Raw genomic sequence first — 21,834 nt, 5'->3', positions numbered from 1 at the left:
CTGACCTATGATGCCAGACTGTCCCTATCACAGGCTCTTCTTCTCCACTCCAATCTCTATGCCACCCGTATTCTAACTAATATTCAAACAACTACGCTGGCCAAACTCCAACAAACTTACCACAAAATAGCAAGGTTCATTACAAACTCCCCACACAACTCTCACCACTGCCTTTCTCTCAACTCTTTACAATGGTTAGAACTCCCTCAACTTTGTCTATCTCAGTTTCAAGTAATCCACTCCATACTGTATAAACCATTAACCTGCCAGTCCTCCTTGGTTTCCACCTATACACAAACTCGCACACTTCGTTCCTCTAACCAACAACTCCTCAACATCTACCAACCAAAAAAATCTATTGGTAGATTACTTTATAAATCCTTCCTATCCCAGGCATGGAATAACCTTCCATCCCATTTACGCTCCGTAACACACCCTTTACAAGAAAGAACTCTAACTACACTTTATGAGGACAAAAAGTTGTACTTTCCATGACCCTACCTAACCCCACTATACTCTGTTGTACACACTCCAGTGCAATATATTTATATTTTGCTTTTGAAATGCCTGAATTTAATGAGAACTTGTAATGTTTTTCTCAACTGAATGATTTGTTTTTGAAAATGATCACTGTACTTTTTGTATGTTAAACTATCATGTATACTTTATTGTATGTAATTGGAGCTTTTCTCCTCGGGTCTCCACTGAAAATGGTCTCCTGGCCCAGATGGCCAACCCGGTTAACAAATGTCAATAAATAAATAAATAAATATACGTGTGTCTTGAAACAGGAGCATTTGCCTTGGATGGAGTGCTTCTTGAGTTGTTTTTTGGAATTTGGATTAAGTGGAGATTTCCTTTATGCCGATGGGATGTCGGGGAGAGCTTTCCAAAGAGTAGTTGCCTGAGAGGGGAATGCAAGTGCAGTGCTGTGGAGTTTGTCTCTAGGGGTAATTAGATTTATTGTGTCTTGTGAGTAGTGTCTCAGGTTGTATGAAAAGGGAAATACTTATTCTTGATTCAGACTGCCACTTTGGGAACTTTTTTTTTTTTTGTAATATTGAAAAGGTTCAAGAGGTATGCTGTCCTGAAACATGCACTGTGTAGGCCTGCCTACTGCACTCATGTGATCATGTATGAAAATTGTAAAAGTCATGTTTCTTTACATAAATGAATGTAAAGAAAAAAATATTGCTATACTTTGAAAGATGCTTCACAGTTCAAAAATCCTGGCTTCACTCCTGTTGCTTATCACTTTTCTCTCTGTCTCTTTTCAGAATGCACCACTTACAAAAGTCATGCTTTTAAAGTGAGACAGCTCTTACCACATTCTAACACTGCATGTTTACATTTCTGAACATGTTCTGGTATTGGACTGCCCGCCCCCCCCCCCCCCGATTCCCTTTAAAAAATACTGAGATTGTAACTCTTAATGTCTCTTGTCATAACATAAAACAATGAAAAAAAATCCTTTATAAATTCCTATTTTAGTAGTCTACTAATAAAACAGTGTGTGTCAGTGATTTAAATACCAAATAAATTGGGCACAGCCTTTACTTTCTTGATTTATGACAACCTTTTCATTCTAGCCTGTGTTCATTCAGTTTGCATTATCTGATAATAAACATCTTGTAGTCAAGACTGTGACAGCATAAAACTGCACTGGTAAATGTAAGCTTAGCTCTCAGCTCAGTATTTGATGAGATAGTAGAGGAACCAGGCATATAAATGTATTATAGCGATATTTTGTGTCTGTTGTCTGTTTTTTAATTGGGCCCTTTCCGTCATATTTTTTTTTCCTCTGAATTGGTCTGCTCAAAAGGATAAGACAAAGGCAGTTATAACAGGAAAAACAATTGAAGTTTAGATGCACACTGAAAAGAAAACTTCAGGTTAGAAATTCCCCACTGAATGACCAAGCCTTTCTTGTGGCATCTGCTATAATTTTTTCCCTGGAGAACAAAGTCATCTGTCATTCCATGATACTTTAATCTTATTTTTAGAGCTTTATCTTTCACAACAAAAAAATAGCACATATTTTTCTGAGGGAGCATCGTATTTTTACTTTATTTTGAGGGACTACCTTAAATCCACCAGACCTTTTTATAAATGTGAGAGTCTGAAAAAATTGTTTGCTTTCCTCAAGCTAATCCAAATCTTAAATGGATAATTTTTTAAAGTGACATCTTTGTGTCATCGTTGTGGTTCGAGATTTTTGTAATACCCAGCAATAATGTTCCTTATAAAGTCTGTGAATTCCTCAGCGTTAAAGGATGCCACACTGTATGATATAATGTCTGTTTTTCTATGAATAATAAAGCTTATCCTCATGCTTTAACACCTAAGCCTAAATAAAAAGTTGTAACATATACATTCAACCATTTCAGATACTAGAAATGCACCACAATAATCATTGTGAGATGGGATATTAAACAAGACTTCCGTTTATTTAAGTTGCTAATACCTTAAGATGGATTTTAAAGAGTCCATAATGTGTATCAAAATGAATAGGGATATTTTTATTCAGTACCAACAAAATAATATTAGCATACAACTGAGCAAAAATATTTGTCATAACAAACTATAGTATTTTCATCAACTCATTTTGTTCATTATTTAGTAATGTCACAGCTTCACCGATACACAACATTCTATTGGTCATTTGGAAGAATACATGTACAAAAAACAATTTGCACTCTCCTTACTACAAACCCTAGAATTCTGTCCTACCACACATACTTGTTCAAGTTGTTTTATATAATCTGATAGGCTTGTCATCTGTTAAGTTTTTAAAAAATACATACGGTTTTCTTGTTTGTAGTTTTGTTTACAGCATATTAATAAACAATGTAATCTTACCACAATACAAAAATTAACAATAAAATAAAATAAAAATGAATTAAAAAATGCTGCTAAGGTGAATTTCTCATGTACCTTGACCACGTTGCACATCTGTATAAATATCATCTTGAGGTCCAGCTTAATGTGCTACATTCCTAGTGGCACTATTTTGGGCAAAAAAGATGAAATAATAGTCCTTTCGTTTGTCTCAATGGACATTCTTACAGATTAAGTGAAACATTAACAGGACAATTCTGTGATCCTGACATCTGAAATAAACTGGCTACTGCCTTATATATGTCAGAATCTATGTTCACCATCTGTTTACAGCATTGCTGAATATCGTTCATGAAGGTGTTACCAAGAAGACAGTCATGCAGTTGCAATAATACCATTTGTCCTGGTCCCCTTCAATAAACACATCACACCGGATAACATTTGATGACCTTTATTAAACTTTCATAAACATAACTTTGTTATCCAATATTTATTACTTACAATTGAAAAACAGTATAGCTGACTGAATTCCAACATCCCCCATCCATGTAATATTAATCAGGACAGCGTGACTTTGCTCATCCATACCCAGTAAGCAGTGTTCATACCTCAAATTCACTTACTTATGAAGCAGTGTCCCACTACTCACTTCATTTACCATTTATTGAATTGCACATCCCACTTATTTTACTTATGAAGTAGTGTTCCACTACTCACTTCATTACAATTTATTGAATTAACATCCAACCAAATAAGCAGCGTCCTTACCCCTGCTTACTTATGTATCGAGCCACCTTCAAATACTTACTTTCCTTTCCCAGTTCATTGGAATGATCATCCAAAACCAGAGGGGGAACAGAAGAGGGCACGCCTGTCCCTCTTTTCTGCCCACCAGTCTAACAAGGCTGTTCCCCCTCTGTCCAATAAACTTTCAGCAACCTAACCACCCTTAATTCATTAGGCCAAACATCATTCGGTGTACTCCATCCCTTCTAACCTGTCCTCCTCACCCCAAGCTCCATCACCAAGGTCATTACCTGTCAATTGCACCAAACACTAACATTCCCATGCCATGCAAAACCATGCAAGACCAATTGCACCATCAAGCCTAACTGCCCCATTTTACTGCCCAATGTATCTATTAACTGAAAAAAAAAACTTCCTTCAATCAATATAACAATAATCCCACCAACACCTACTACCAAAATATAAACAAGGAAACATTCACTGTCATCATAGTATTTGGTGACCAACCATCACCCTCTGAATAATTTCATCACATCCATAAAAGGAAATGCTACATGAACTGTAACTCAATATCCCCATCGCCAAATCCAAACCTCAACACCTCAGCTAACCTGCCAATAGCCAATTTCTGTCAATCCTTCCGCAACCTCTCAAACCCATTAATCGCCAACTGGGATTAAATCCCATCCCCCACAACCCCCGTGTAACTGTACTACTCACAGCAAACTCCTCCTTGACCCACTGAACTGACTAACATTGTCCCCAAACCAGAGAAATAGCCAAATCTTTCCCACCAAAACTCCATCCCACAAACAACTGCACAACCAATTTAGCCATCAGGCATCCCAAGGTCCTGAAACCCAGCTTTTTAACCAGTCCTCCTTAACCAATCCTTCAAATCTTACTTCCCATTTGCTACTTCTATATCTGGTAATGCAGTAACCTGAGCTACGTATGCAAGGAGTCCCAAAACCAAACCTATGCTTAATCCTGCTATCTTCTTTGTAGCCAACACGGCATGCAGTTCCTCACATATCTCCAAAACTCGCATACCCAGAATGCTCCATCAAACCTTATATACTCCTAACAAACATATACCAAATCACCTGCCATCAGCCCAATGTGTAAGTCAATTGTACCCATAGTATGCAGTCTAAAGACCATATCTGGTGTGTAACATTAGTAGAACCTGCTTGAAGGACAGATTTGTCCACAGAAGATGCCCTCCTTTGGAATAAACCCCACTTCATGTCAACACACCTCATTGGCCCTGTCCAAACATGATTTGAACAACTGAATAAGTAGCTGTAATTCACCCAAGGGGCCCACACCCCTGTCCCTCTTGGATAAGGGCAACAAGGGCTCCAGTGAGAGTAAATGTTGAACTTGCTAGATTGTCAGCACCTTGGAGCTCTTAGCCTAGTAACTCCCTATGATCGTGTCGTTGCTTTGACTCTGCCCCACCAGTGGAAACCCTAAACTCTTCCTAAGGGATGCCTACCCTGCATTACCCTGCCCCCAACAACCTCCTCCTCCCTTGCCCCTACATTACCCCAACCAATACTTCCCCAACTCCCAAAAGCTACTCAACTATTGTTACTCTACCCCACATACGTGCGACCCAAAATCCCCCCTCGTGCAGACTAAACACCTGCCTCACCATGCCCCCAATTTACCTCAAGCACCTGCAACCACAGTGATCCCGACCCCTATGAACTATTACTACCCTAAACGAGCACCTGGAAAAAAAAAAAAGGCTTACATATCGTTATAAGAAACACCTAATAAAACCCCATGTATTAACCACACAACAAATTAACCCCCCAAAATTCAGGATGCCCAAATTAACATACCTTACCCACTTATCACTTGTACTGCTGAATATCTACCCAATTGAACTGCCTTACATTACCTAGCACCTAAATAAACGTAACACCATAGATCCTCTCACATGAAGGGTAGGAAAGCAAAAACCTCAAACCTTAATTTATTTAAACCTCCTAATTCCATCAGACGAACCCCCATCCCACCAATTAATTGCATACCCTTGCCTTTCCCCTTCCACTCCCCCCACCTTTCAATAGGTCACAAGACCCCATTCACTGCCCTTGAGACAAGCACAACTATTCAATCAACAAGCGCCAAACTCCAGCCCAACCACAGTTATGACTGTCCCCATATTCTCCTACTTCCCTCCCATTCGAACAGTAAGCAAAGGCATAAATGTTCACCTCACTACCTTCAGGAATGACCTACCCCACCTGTGGATGGCCCCAACCTCCCCATAGTTAAAACTAACCTATTTCATCATGCTGCTGTCGTATCTCATCCTTACTAGTCCCCACAGTGCTCACATACCGCTCAACACACACACCAAACAAATAGGTAAAATGAATCATAACCAGTGACCTCTCTTTGTACAGCTGCAACAGAAAACCTTTGCATCAACATCAGTCCTCTGAGGAGACCACTTTTTCAGCCTTCCAGCTGATACGAGCTCTGCGTTGACATCTTCTGTGCCCCCATTGCATAACACTCCACCAACTGAAACCCAGGATAACATCACCTGCAAGTAAAGAGAAATGTAAATCAACTGCAATGCACAAAGACATTTGAAGGAACCATATTATTTCACTAAATTTTCTTTTTTTTTTTTTTTTTGCTATAACTGTATAAGTGAACAGTGTCTCTTAACCCTCTGGTGACTCTGTTAGTAACCGTTGTTAAGAAACCAGTAAGCTTCTATATGTCTCCTCCTGCCCCCTCCTTAGTCATACGTTTGAACTGCTCAAAGCAAGAAATCTGGCCAACGGCACAACTAACTACAGCCAAATCACCATAGTAAGCAAGACATACATTATTGCAATACAAAATGCAAATTCACCATGTCCCTAAACAGCAGCTCTCCTTTAAAGACAAACTGCACACCCTTAGCCTGTCCAAATCAAACTATAATTGCGCTCCCTCACTATAGAGCACACTTCTGCAGTAGCACCGCTGAACTGACCCTACTAGAGCATGCTAAGCAACCTCTTGGAGCAAAAAAATCTAGACCAACCCTGAATAACGTGGGCCACTGTCCAACAGAAACTCAAATGTGATAGCATGAGTTTGCAGCCAGGATTTCTGAAGAGGTATGGATTTCTGAAGTGGTTCATAGGTTCATAGGTTGGTACTAGGCTATCAGCCCTAGGGCCTATACAAGCCTAGCCATATCAATTCCCTGGCTATTTCTTCCCACACTGTTTATTTCCCTGGACCCTTGTCTAGCAGGGCGACTGACGTGATCCCCAGGGTGAATTTCCTTTCTCCCATCCAATCGTTAAGGTTTCTTTTGAAAAGGGCCAAAGAGGCACTTTACTTGACATGTATGGGCAATCTATTCCGGAGTCTGGGGAGTCTCTGGGTCAGGAACCTATCCCTCCAGCATGTTTTGTTTATTGTGATGACAAGGATTAGATCCCTGGAGCATGTGGCTCTGAGGGATTGGGATTTCTTTAAGTGTAGCATGTCCAACAGCTCTGGGTTTGACATGGCCTTGTATGTTAAGCAGAGATCACCTTTGAGTAGACAATATGTGACAGAGTTTAGCTAGAGTTTTTTAAGGTGGTCAGCATAGGGCATCTGCTTTAGGCCTGTGATTCTTTTAGTGAGATATTTCTACGGCCTTTCCATTTGTTGCAGATGTCTTGAGAGGTACATACCAAACTGATTCGAAGAAGTCAATCAGGTTCAGGAGACAAGATTGGCTCTTCACGAACCCAAACTGGGTGGGGTCCAGTGTTTGAAAGTCGCCAATGTCATTGTTTATAAGTTCCATGATAATAAGCTCCATGGCCTTGCAGATAAGGCTCGTCAGACTGATGGGACGGTAGTTTCCGGGATCCAAGGTGGATCCCCTTGTGGAGTGGGATAACTGTACCTCTGCACCACTCAGTGGGCATGAAACCTGAGATGAGGCTATGATTAAACATGACACTTAGGTGCAGTGCCAGTTCATATTGTAGTTCTTGTAGTACACATCCAGGGATGTCATCTTGTCCCATGGATGCTGTAGTCTTAGCTTTGGAGAGTGAGTTTTTTTTACCTGTGTGGCCGTTATTACCTGAATTTGGCAATCTTCCATTATTGAGATGGGCCATTTAGGGGGTGAGAGGGGGATGAAGTTGGCACTGAATCGATCTGCCAGGATATTGGCAATATCCTTGGGATCAGTATAGTTAATGCCATTCTGTTTTCACTCAGAGCAGACCTGAGCATTGACATTTATATTCTTGACATAGTTATAGAATGCCTTGTGGTTGTCTTTGGAATCTTTGGCAATTTTATTTTCGGAACTAGCTTTGGAGGATTTTATGAGTTTTTTGCATCCTGGGATTTTCCTCTTTTCTGCAACAGTTTCTTCCTTTTGTTGTAAAGTTTGTTTATGGCAGGGGACCACCAGATTGGCTTCCTTTTTTGGGATGAGAGCATCTTGGTTCTATTTGGGATGGCACAATTCATGCATGAGTGGATGTGTTCGTACAGTGCCTTAGTGTAGGATTCAGCAGTTGAACTTTCAGTTATCGTCTGCATGGGTGTCATGAAGTTTGTCACTTCTGACTTGAGTAGCATGAAGTTGGCTTTGGAGAAGTTTTTTATGGAGGTTTCCTTACTTTGGGGTAAGGGTGGGATGTGGATGTTAAGGGTGATTAGCTTATGGTCAGACCTGACTAGCAAGGGGTTGACCATAGGTGTGGAGCATCGATTTCCCATATTGGTAATGACCAGGTCTAGGATACTGGAGAACCTGGTGGGACAATGGATTAGTTGATCCAGGTCATTGGAATTTATGAATTCCAAGAACCGCTGGGCATAGATGGTGGTACACGAGTAGTTTTCCCAGTTAATGGCAGGGTAGTTAAAATCACCCAGTATTAGAGCATTTAGTTCTATTTTAATATTTTCCAGTATGTTTAGAAAGGTGTAGTGAGAATCGTGGGGCATGTTGGAGAATCTGTAGCAAGCTACAATTTGGATTGCAGTCTTACCTAGCGTTAGTTGCACCTGGAGAATTTCAGACGCATTGTGTTGGGCAACTAGCCTGGTGGTGTGAATATCTTTGGTGAATATTGACACTCCTCCACCTTTAGTGTTTCGGTCCTGGTTTGGTGGCCGAAAAGTGTGGTAAGAGTTGTAGCCTGGTATTGCAGGTGTGCTCTCTGGAGCCTTGAACCAGGTCTCAGTTACTGCACAGATATCGATGTTCTCCATTTTTAGGAGTGCCTAGAGAGAGTGCATTTTGAGGTTTAGACTTCTAGCATTGAGTAGCATTACCTTCAGATTTTGCATGCTTGTACCTGTTACGGTGGTGGTTTTGTCCTTTGAACTTTGCCTAAAAAAGGCACTATAGGGGTGGCAAGAGCCTTAGCCAGTAACCTGAATCCCAGGGGCGACAGGTGCAGACCATCTCTGGCAAAGCATCATGGTCTGTCAATCATGTCATCCCAGGCAGACAGATACTGGATCCCCTTTGATTGACACCAGAAGCTTAACCAATTGTTGAAGTCAATCATTTTGTCCTTATATTGTGGTATAATTCTGGGTGAAGGCAGGATGCTACCCAGGGCTAGGGTCATACCTGCCTAGGCCACATGTGCTGAGAGCTCTTCCATGTCTCTTTTCATGTAGTCCAGGAAGGTACGTCTCAAGTCATTCACTCCAACATGGACAATGACAGAGTTATATTTGTACTTGTTGTGGAGTGACTTGAGTGCATACGTTATGTGGCGGATCCTGGCACCCAACAGGCAGCTGACTGTAATTTTCTCCTTGTTCAACCTGGTGAGTGGGACATCAGTGTGCCGGACTACAGAGTCACCTATTACTAAAGTGTTAGGTACGTTGTCTTGCCTTAGGGGCTGTTGTTGGGTGGCACACTGGTGTTGTGAGCTATGTGACACTTTGGTTGTGATTGGTGTTTGTTTGCGTTTCAGCTTCAGAGGTCCTTGTTGCTTGGGCAGGTTACAGTTAAGGGCCTCTGCATATGTGGATTTAGTGTTGCTATATGTGGGTGTTGGTGGTGTGGGTTTAGAAGGGCTATGTGTTGTTTGAGGTGTAGTGTGGGTGTTAACCTTCTCCTCTTGACTGTCTAGCACAATCTTGGGTGGAGAGAGCTTTGCTTCCATTTTGGCTATGTAAGTGCATCTCTCACAGATTGTAGTGTTGGGTGGTAGGAGGAGAGGGCTGTCTATGTACATGAGGCAATTGATGCATTGCCCCAGTATGCCCAGATTCATCAGGTGGACAGGAGAAATCACCGGAGGCTGACCCTTGGACATGCCTGGTTTGGTGCTTTTTTTTTTTTGTAAAGTACAGGAGCTGTTTTCCCTTACCTTAGCAAGGTACATTGCAATTTAAGGCTGTTTAGTGCTTATGATTAATTTATCCTTATTAACAAGGACAGTTGAGTGCTTATATCAGTTTATGGCTTCCTAATGCTTTCCAGCAGGTATTAGAGCAAGTGGTAGTCACAGGGATGCTTAAAGGTAAGATTAAAAAAATGCACACTGCAGTGTGCACTAGAGAAGTTAGATGTGAAAGTAGGTAACTTAAGTTTTACCTGTTTAAAAGGTTAAGGTTTAGTGGAGAGTTACTATTTTTAAAACAGCAAGATGGATTGAAACGGGTGGTCACTTTTGTATTCTGGTACTATGGAATACAGTAGGATGGCCAATAAATTTAAATAGTTGAAGGGGAGGGATTTCAAAAATGCTGATTTTGTGATTACTCACATAAGCCAGTGAAAGCAGAGAGTAAAAGAGATATATGGTCAGATTAACATAAGAGGCAGACAACTAGAAAGACAGTGGTATTTAACAAGACAACTGTAACTGTGTGGGAGGGTGGGAAAAAATTCTGTCTGATTCAGAAGAGGCAGAGCTATGGTCTCTTTTGAAGTTTTAATATGCAGTTAAAGCAGAATGCAAGTAAAATACAAGGTAAATAAAACAAACCACAGTATTCAGAATATAAAAAGGCAATAAAGTAATACAAAATACAACAAATAAAAGCAAACTAACCTCCCCTTCACAGCAAAGTGTAGCAGAGTCTGGATGAGCCTTTCTGGCAAAGCTCTGAAATGTTTTATTTTACCCCTTAAATAGAAGGTTTAGTTCCTAGCTCCACCCCCTCAGTTCACAAATGATTAACCTTAAGTGACCTCTTCTATCTTATCAATGAGTCCTTAATTGACCAGTTCTAATTTCTGCCTAATTACCTCCCACCAGCGAGAAACCAATGGACTGCCGATTCCAAACAAAAAACAGAGGACAAACAAAGGACTTCATTATCGCTTTTTTTTTTTTTTTTTAGTCTATACACTCACCCATTACTCTATCATTCGGACAAATAGCAAAACGTAGCATCAGCCTGTCAACTGATCCATCTCAGTGCTGCTTAGAACAAGCCAGAACCTTACATTTTTAAATATTAAAAGGGGGCCCATGTAAGAATATGAAGTCAAAGTGCAACAGGGATGTGTCTAGCTACCTCACTGTTTTAACTTAAGGTGTGGGATACTGAGGGCTACACAGCATGTAACTTAAAACATCAGGAATCATTTTTAGAAAGAAAAGGGAGACAAAACTAACACCATCACCCAGCGCCCGGCTGAAGAAAGTTCGATGTTATAACTGTAATAAGAAACACAGGCCACTAGTGAAGTGTTATTAAAAAAAAACACAATACCATTTACTACACAGGACAAATCTTATGAAACAAAGGTGCCTGACAGTCAAAAATCCTCCCCCTCACAAACTGGGATGGCTTCTCATGCACATGCTCTAATAGCTGTAACCCCCTTCTACGGAAATGCTTATGCGCATGACCTGCTGAGCGCGAATGGCTCCACAGCCCATGCGAGGAAAAAAAAAAAAACAGTGCTAGCTGTAGGCCATCAACGAGTCAACAGCAGAACAGCAAGTGAACCCAGGCCGCCAGTGGTAACAGTGGGACTGCAAAGCTACAACAGCACCCAAAGAACCCTCAATACCACCACACCAAGACCACAAACTAACAAGGGAGATAAAACGAACACAACCACCAATGAACAAAACAACTAAGGTAAGCCCTCAAAAAAATCAGCAACGGCAAGAGAGAAATACCCAAAGCTGCAGATACCACAAAAGGAACCTTCATCCCTGCACACAGAAAACAACTACAAGTTAATCTGTAGATGAAGCACAAAACCCCCCAACAGAAAATGCAATCTCCACAAACACCAACTACCTTCCCAATCTCTATTATAATCTCTAGCTCCCGCGAGTGAAAACACAGCATTCTATCTACCCTGAATGAAAAACGGCACCAGTAAAACATCAGCATCAACTACCTTCCCAGTAAGCAATCTAAAATCTACATACAGCAGAACTGCCTTTTTATTTTTTTTTTTTTTAAGGCTAACTGGATCTAATAATGAATATATCAAAACTGAGCTGGCATACCTTTTTATCTACATGCACAGCAACATCTGTCTTGGACTCCAGCCTCAGTGATCTACTCTTGCAAACCTGACTACAGTTCCTACAACCTAAAAGTGCCTAGAATACCAGGCTTATTGATGGCAGGCATTTCCAAAGGACAGAAACCCGAATTTAAATGCAGGTCACAAAGGAAACCCCCCCCCCCCTTAATGGTTAAAGCCATTCTACAAGTACATCAGGAGCAGCTGCTACTCGAAGGCATTGCATTGCCCAGTGAAATCACAATACTTCTCAAAGGAAACACCTTTTTCATTAGTAGATTTTTTTTTTAATAGCACCGCAAATGGCAGTTAGGAAAAAGGTTCCATATCTTTAAATCCGGAAAGGGAACCTCAACCAAAGGATGAGCAAGCACTGAGGTCTTCTCCTACCCCACCATGACATGCACACCATTGTTCATGCACTGACAAGCTGTTCTGCATAGTTAAAAAAAAAAAACTTAGACTGTCCCCCCAAAACCTTGACTGACAGAAATTTGACAGAAGAATCAGAAAATCTGTACAGTTGAGCAATATGCTTGGAGCCACCCACCCTAGTACCACTGCTCATGCACAGCAACCACTGCATGCCACTGCTTAACCCGGGAAACTGCCTCCCTTGACAAAACCACAAAACCTCTAAGAAAACACCCCTGTCCAGTCAAATATAAATCTCTAATGCACCCAGACGTATCTACCTCAATTACTCCACCCCAACACCCATTCCTGACTAAAAGTAGTTCAAGGCCTACCTGCACCAAAGTACCTACAGGTTGTCATGGACGTAATACTTGCCGCAGCAACTTCATGCCAAAATGTGATTTCTTACCCAGTTACACTTGCATAAATACCTTAAACCCCACCTTGCCCATACCTCATTTCCTCCCAATTATCCCTTAACAATTAACCCTTTCTTCCCTCTCTGTTTACTCCTGCTAATATAATAAACTAACCCCACTCTGAAAATGTCTCATGACAACTTGGTTTGTTACCAAACGTCATTTGTCTAACTTGCAATGAGATTACATCTTGAGATCCCCAACAAGATAAAACCATCTATAATACTGGATAGAAAATACATGAATTCATTTTTTCCATATCCCTGGTACTTGTAATGATTTTTCATACTACTGTCAGCATTGGTACTTCCCTGTCCTTCCTTGGCTGACACAATATAGCTGTCATGAAAACAACATCCATATAAACACATGATTCTATAACAGTCTTTCAAAATATCAAAAATTTGAACACCTGTCATTGCAGTAATGAGTTTAATTCACAAAGATTTTAAAATACAAAAAAATTGAATCACATAGATTGAGAAAAAAATAAATTTTTTGCTGGGGAGTAAAGCTGCCTGCATCCCCCATAACGCACCCTGCCCACATGAGCGAATATTCACGTACTCAAATCTATGAATTTCTTTTGCGGTACAGTGAAGAGCGGGATTTTTGCCCTTTCCTCACTGTAGTGCGATCTCGGAGTAGGAATATATATTTAGTGAGGAGGGTGTGGAGGGTGCAGCCACCCACAATACTGTTTTTGAGTACGTGAATATTCGCTCAAGAGAGCGTTCGATATTCACATATTCGATGAAGTGATGTAGACACGCTAATTGTATACATCAACTTTGAGATCACATTACACTGGGGGAAGGGTATATTCCCAAACCCCACTGTACAGCAAATTCATGCACATAAACACCAGCAAAGTTAAAAAGTTTCATTTTCGAACACTGCAGCCGATCATTCAAGACGTAAAACACTTAGAGTTAAAGGGCTTGAATGGAACCCAAAGACATATATCTTTTTCTTGTGGACATTGGTGTCTGCATTACCATGATCTGCACCTAGAATGCAATACAGCAACCATTCGCATAGGATGCATATCGGTTGGACTTTTGGTGTAAATCTCAGAATCCTTGTGACTGGTATAGGTTTCCTCTCAACAAATTGAGTAGATTGTATTGTCTGAATGATTACTAAATCTGTGCTCATGAAACATCCTTTCCTCAAAATCAGCATAAAGCCTTATTTGAATATGCATGTTTACTTTGAATAGCTGTCATTAATATGTATAACATTTGCATAGGTTTATTTAGCAATATGTGTATGGTAGCATATGGAGATGATTCACATCACTACATTTATAGCTTGTTGACATCAAAGTAACCAAACAAATGAAACTGTAACTCAAAAACACAAAAGAAATGTATAGCCAGGAACACGAACAGCTAGAAAAACTGATATTTAATCCTAAGTTACTGATGTTTAATCCAAAGTTAAGCGCTTTCTTCCCTGTACAGATAAAAGACTTCCTCAGAACAAATTTGAAAAGTACATACATTTTCAACCTAAAACCCAGCCTTTTATAATGAGCCATCAATTAATACCTAATTAAATCTTAAAAAAATCTCATCCATTTGCATGCTAAAAACAAATACATAAACAAATACATCATAAAAATGTGTGTGATAAGACAATACACATACACAATATTAAAAATTATGAGAATTAAAACCATATATATTGAAAGTCAGAATTATCCTAATATATGCTTCAATTTCAATATACTTGAAATAGCAATTGCTTCATTAATTCTTGGAAAATTAGCTGCATCCAGTCGGAGTTGCCATCTCAACTCACAGATGTCCAAGTGGACATCCAAACATCTCCCCTGCGGATCCTTTGGCAAATGTTGAATAACCACAAACTTAAAAATATGGTCATTATACTGATGTATATGTCTGGCCAGTGCATTAGTTTGTTTTTTATGTTTGATATCCAACATATGTTCACAAATCCTATTTTTAAATGGTCTAAGCGTTTTTCCCACATAAAGTATTGGGCATTTTGTGCACTTAGTCAAATACACAACATTAGCAGTACCACAATTAAAATGCCCATGCAGTCTCAAAATGTTTCCATTCAATTCAAATTTGTCACCAGTCTCCAATATGTGAGGACAAAAATTGCAATGTTGGCACCTAAAATTTCCTTTAACTCTACTCGTGCCTCCATAATAGTAATTCTTAGTCCACTCAAAAATATCCTTGAAAGATCTGTCCCTTTTTTATATAACTAATGCCCCCCCACACTTCTTGAGCAATGGTTGTCTCAAATTGCAATATGTCCCAATTGTTGCAAATAACATCAACAATTCTTTGCACATCCTGATTGTAACAAACAATAAATCCAACTTGACTCTTAAAATCAAAATTTTCTTTATTGCCAGTAACTGTCCTTTCCAAAGACCAAAACTGGTTTATAAAAACATTGTTTCTCTTATCTATTACTTCCTGACCAATTTCACCCAATAAAGTGCCAGGATAACCCTTTGCTTTAAACATGTCCAGAATAGACCTCCTCTAAAAATATTAAGTCCGAGCTGACCATCCTGGCCGCCCTTACTAATTGTCCTTTAACTATGGACTTTTTTGAAAAGAGGGGTGGGCACTAGTGTATTCCAAATATGAATTGGAAAAAGTCTATTTTCTATGTATTGTTGAACTTAATCCCTTCCCTTCAGAAATGGATAAGTCAATGTCCAAATAGACAATGTTTTTGGTACTATGATGGTGTGTGAATTTTAAAAAGTCAACAGTATTATTGATATACCTATAAAATTGCTCCAATTCACCTTCAGTACCTTTCCACAGAATGGACTGCGGTGGTGGTGCTGCTATAGCGTTGTCGCCTCACAGTAAGATGTTGTCCTGTTCGATTCTCAACTAGAGCATCTTATGTGTGGAGGCATGCGTAAATGGGCGTACCTTCATTGAAGGTTGTGCGTCAGAGCCGGCAACTTGGTACATAAAAATCTACTGCCAATCATTAGCGGACCAGAGTTCCACTGTGGCGACCCATAACCGGGAAAAGCCAAAAGACACAACAACAACAGCCTTTCCACAGAATGAACAAATCATCCAAAACTCTAGTATAGTACAAAATGTTAGTCATAAATGCACTATTAAATACAAAATGTTGTTCCCAGTATGACATGATATAATTGGCAAAGACGGAGGGGCATGCTGCCCCCATTGTAACCCCCCATCCTTTGCCTATAGTATTGACCCTCTAAGCTCAAATAATTGTTTTTGAGCACAACTCCTGTAAGGGTGACATACACGTTAATGGCATCCTGATCAAAAAACGCCAGTACCTAGTAATTGAGCCACTAACCACAACAACCCTTCTTCATGTGGTATCACAGTAAACAGACTTACCACATCAATTGTGACCAAAAAACTATTCTCATCAAGTTTTATTCTACCAACCTTATCCAGAAATTCCCACGAATCCTTACAAATGTATGGAAAGCTTTTTAAACCAACCTATAACTTCTGATCTAAAAATGTTTTTATAAAACAGGTTTTTGAACACTTTCCATCAACTTTTGGTCTAAATTGTAGATTTGTCAGCCCTTTATGTATTTTGGGAATTCCAAATATTCTTGGAATCATAGGAAACTTATTAACCATGTAAGCGTGCTCATCCTCATTAACTTGGCCTTGAAATAACATGTCTTCCATAAGTAGGTCAGTTTTCCTATACATTACGTGTATCTCATTCAATGAGCTCTCAACATAAGAACCATCCAACAAAAGGGAATTTATGTCATCCAATTAATCCATTTTGTTCAGTATTACAATGCCATTACCCTTGTCTGGTTTCATCAGGCGTATATTGGTGTCCTGCACTAAATCAAAAAGCATAACCTCCTCCTTTTCTGTCAAGTTGGATGAATCATTATAAAATTTAGATGCCAAAATTTTATGTATATCTTTTTCACACTTATTTTCAAACAACTTAATAATGTTATTCAGTGGGGGGCTAAATACACTGGGTGTCCTTAGATCCCCATTGTTATTTGCCATACCATCAGATGAGTTAAACCAAACTCTAAAGTTTAGTTTCCATGTATAACATTTTAAATTAATAAGTGTGTCATTCACTTTTGCCCTTCTAAAGGGCACAAAGGTAAAACCTTTAGCTAAAAGGTCCACATGTTCAGTTTTAACTATCATGTTAAAATAGTTATACACTTTAAAATCATGTGATTTGTTAAATATAACACAGGGTTTCAAATCATTAAACAATCCTTCCACACTACCCCCACCAGCAATTTCAACATTACACTTATTGTTTACTTTCCATGCATTAGCCCCATTGGTCATCAATGTCTGTCCTGAGTTGGGCATAGGAACTTTCTCATCATTATCATCGAATGGCTGGACGACATTAATGGTGACACAACAAGATTCTGTTTTCCTCTCTGACTCACCGTTGGTATACGCTGACAAACATGGAACCCTAATAGGAAAGATTAAATTAGCTGCAGCAGTACTTACAGGAAATAAGAGCTCAAGAGCCAAATTCATTAATTCCTCCACTGTTGGCTCTTGCTCCTCATATTGGTGTTGGTTTTCGGCTGTACCCCCTGCTTGTAATCCCGGGAGTCTCTCGGTAAAAAACAAGGCTGCTGCTCCTTTCCCTTGAGCCTCTCTGCACTGGCCAGACATATACATCAGTATAATGACCATATTTTTACATTTTTTGGTTATTCAACATTTGTCAAAGGATCTGCAGGAGAGATGTTTGGATGTCCACTTGGACATCTGTGAGTTGAGATGGCAACTCTGACTGGATGCAGCTAATTGTCCAGGAATTAATGAAGCAATTTCTATTTCAAGTATATTGAAATTGAAACATATATTAGGTTAATTCTGACTTTCAAAATATATGGCTTCAATTCTCATAATTTTTAATGTTGTGTATGTGTATTGTCTTATCACACACATTTTTTTTATGATGTATTTGTTTATGTATTCATTTTTAGCATGCAAATGGATGAGATTTCTTTAAGGTTTAATTAGGCATTAATTGATGGCTCATTATAAAAGGCTGGGTTTTACGTTGAAAATGTATGTATTTTTCAAATTTGTTCTGAGGAAGTCCCTTATCTGTACAGGGAAGAAAGCACTTAACTTTGGAATAAACATTAGTAACTGTGGATTAAATATCAGTTTTTCTATCTGTTCGTGTTCCTGGCTATACATTTCTTTTGTGTTTTTGACATCAAAGTAATTCAACAATCACAAAAAGATTTTCGCTATATTATTTGATCTGGTCTTCTTACATGTTGAAGTGTCAGAGCCTTCTCTCTGATAGGAGGTGTACGTCCTACATCCAGCTAATGAGCTAGAAATGGCATATTTACAACAGTGCACATTTTTAACTTTGTATAGGCATGAGCCAATATTATTTAACAATGTTTAAAGTACGCGATTTTCCTCTTTCTTACCAGCTGACATTTTAGAAACATTGCAATATGCTTTCCATTATGATTTGAAATAGAGCAGATCTAGCAGACCACACAAAGCTAAACAGTTATATCCTAACAAGCTGTTAAGGATATTTATTATGGTAACATATGATAATGGTGAAAATTGCTTTCCCTTAACATATTTAAAAAATACAAGACTAATAATAAAATGAAAAGAAACACTTTGAAATGTTTAGACTTTAATACATGGTCTCAAGAAGGAGTTTGTTGCCAAAACACTGTCATAATCAAACCAAATGAAAATTCTGTGATGTAAAGTCAGTCCTGTCAAAGGTGGGTCTTCTTTCATTGAATCATGCAAAGTAGTTATAACACATTTTCCCAGAGAAGAACATAAGCCTTTTATATCCCCGTTCAAAGGCCACCATGTACCCAACTTACGAATTATGGAAGCTATATGAGTACTGAAAGGCAATTCCTTTGCTGGACAGTTGAATGACTTGTGATGACTCACCACTGGACCAGTAATAAAGAGGCCTCAATCCTCACCACTGGCAACAGTGGGGAAGTTCACTGAGAGGATGACAGGTACACACACAGTATTTCCAGATGCAGCTCTCTGCATCAAGTGCAATTTCTCTTAGGAGCACACAGAGTCCACAGTCAGTCTGAGGCTGGTTTCTCCCTCTCTCTCCAGATCCCCAGTAAGACTCCCCACGGGCTCAGCTATAGAGTTGAGATCTCAGCTGAGTGACCAAGCCAAGAACTCCAGCACCCTCTCTGTCTAACCAGTGCTTTGTGTCCCTGCTCAAGTAGCTGACACACACACACTCCTTAAGGTTTGATTTACACACACACACACACACACACACACACACACACACACACACACACACACACACACACGCGCACACACACACACACACACACACACACACAAACACACTCTTGGGAAAGGCTGGCCCAGGTTTACTAGCTATGTTCTCTTCTGCCCAGACTATGAGGTAGTTATCATTGCCACTTATTAGCTACTTTAGGACCCTTAACAATGGGTATCCAATTTTACTATGTAATATTAATACTAATACCTATGGTAGTTTGACCAAGAACAAGGCTATTAGGAGTGGCCCACACATTGTCACCAAATAAATATGCAAGTACTCTCAAAACTTAAATATCTCTACATATCAGCCCCAGTGAAAGGTTTAAATATATTTAATAATAAATAATTAAAGAACAAGATGATACTAAGTATATATTCACAGTGACATCAGAGTTCAAAACCACAAAAAATATTTAAAATAACATTGCAGTACAGGATCACACAAATAAAGAAAAACATCTAAATTAAACATCACTATATTCTTGACTGTATCTAAGAAAATTATACTGTTCCCTAGAAACCTACTTCATTAGAGCAAGGCAGATATGTGGTGAATGTTTTTGCCAGGTCCAAGACCTAATACAGAATGCTGTGTCTCACTAAGAGACTTCTCAAATTAATATCTAAAGTACTATTGCTGGGATAGCTTGCAGAATGACATAATTTTTGATCATCTGACTTCTACTTCCCAGGCCAAAACCTCCATTACTAGAAGATGGCAGAATTTAGTATCTACTGTAAAAATATACAGGCAAGGGCTTTTCCTCAGATCTTTGGCAGATGCTAGAAGTCATAAAACAATTTCATTCCTTCATGATTCAAAAGCAGCAATTAGTTGACTCCAAGGAAAATACAGAAAGCTGCCTTGTACAGATTTTGTATCTCTAGCTGCATTGAAAACTTGAGAGATAGCCTCTTTATTATGTAGCCTTTAAAGCAATTTAATTTCTGATATTTTTCTACAGTTTGCTGGACTGAGGTCAACCTGCTGTATTCCAGTTTCCACTGTTAAAATATATACATTTAAACAGTTACAGTAGTGCATGTACATGTCTGTTCTCTTCCAGCACAGCACACTGTGGTTACACTTCAAGCAGCACTTTGCAAATACCTTTTCAACACATGCGTCTATACAAGCAGTTTGATATACACATGGCATACAGTTCTATTACATTTGCAACACAAACATTTTGTATAAATCATTTCAATATTCACCAGTAACATATAATTATTTACAAAATTCCAGCTAGCTCTGTTGGCAGTATCTCCTTTCATGATATGAGTATATAACATTGAAGTCTACTTTCATTTGATCATTGGCATTGCCCTTTTCTCCAATGGCTTGCAGCTGTGGTGTTAATATATGTAATTAAGGGGGATGCAGGGTCTGACCCCACATGATGTGTAACTCCTGTGACTTGGTGAAAGTTATGCCTATTTACTTAATCATCATTAATACCTAAACTTAAATCAATCTGAGGTGGACATACATCAGGAAAAATTGGCCTTTTTCTTGAGGTACGCTGGTGTAGCAGTGCTGATCGTTTAACAAAGTGCAATCAGCCAGTACACTCAGAAGCAGACTCCCTGCTGTGCATGTGATACCACATTCTGCAAACCTGGATTTCACCATAGTTGTGTGTCCCTTTTATAGTTGCTTTTTTTGTTAAAGTTTTCATCTAACACATTTTGTAATATGCATGTCTCCCATCCAGTTTCAACACTGATTAGATCCAATTTACATTGAGCACAAACCTTCCACTTTTTTAATGGTACTTTTGTGAACACAGTGCTTTTTGTCAGAATCATTTAATTTTGTTACAGCAGCAACTTGAGCCGCCCAGACTGCAACCTTTTCATGTTTCATTTTTTTTTTCAGGCAAGAAACTGCCTTCATGTTGAAATAAGATTTGTTTAAAACCTCGTGGAAAAACAGGTAGGGGTTGGTATAAGGGCTGGATGTAAGTATAATGATTAAGGTGTTTACCTCATAGACACAAGGTACAGAGTCGGATTCTCATTTTTGGAAAGGAGAATTGGCTAGGTTTATAATGGTGTACAAAGGCAGTGAGCTTAGTACTTACTAAAGGAAAAGTGCTGGACAGGGGGAGTAACAAGTATGCAGAGGAGTAGAAAGTAAGATGGGAGATTAGCAGTTTGGATTCACATCAGGATACAGTAAAACTGATTTGAGGTTTAAGGCTGGGGTTTAGTGTAATGGTTAATGTGTTTACCTCATAGGCACAAGGTACAACATTTGATTCTCTACACTGAAAATCATGGACAGTCTTAAAACGTCCCTCCCTGCATCGCCATTACCTTAAAAATCAGGTATTCTTATTTTCCATTTCTTTATGCAGCAGTTGTCTTCAATGTGCCTTTCGTGCCGTCCATTACTTTAGACATCATGAGTTTCAAAAATGCTCTACTTCTCATTTTGCCTTCTTTTGTCTTTGCTTGTGTCTCCATGTAAAGACCAGTATCTCAAAATGACATGGTATATTCTCATGACGTTTTCGGATAACTATTCTGGGATACTTACCTGTAATGCACCATTATATAGTGCTCATAACTTCAAAGA

At 39.2% G+C, this 21,834-nt stretch overlaps 1 protein-coding gene across 12 annotated transcripts in view; it reads left to right on the top strand.

Annotated features, from left to right (window-relative positions):
- LOC122807764 (CUGBP Elav-like family member 4) overlaps positions 1–21,834 on the top strand; it is a 2,333,978-nt gene that overhangs the window by 42,509 nt on the left and 2,269,635 nt on the right. The gene's annotated exons all lie outside the window — the stretch shown is intronic.

Source organism: Protopterus annectens, chromosome 1.part1 (assembly GCF_019279795.1).
Source record: "Protopterus annectens isolate FY-2018-M chromosome 1.part1, PAN1.0, whole genome shotgun sequence".
Lineage (NCBI taxonomy): Eukaryota > Metazoa > Chordata > Ceratodontiformes > Protopteridae > Protopterus > Protopterus annectens.
Note: the sequence above shows the minus strand (reverse complement) of the source record. Positions and strands in the feature narration are given on the sequence as shown.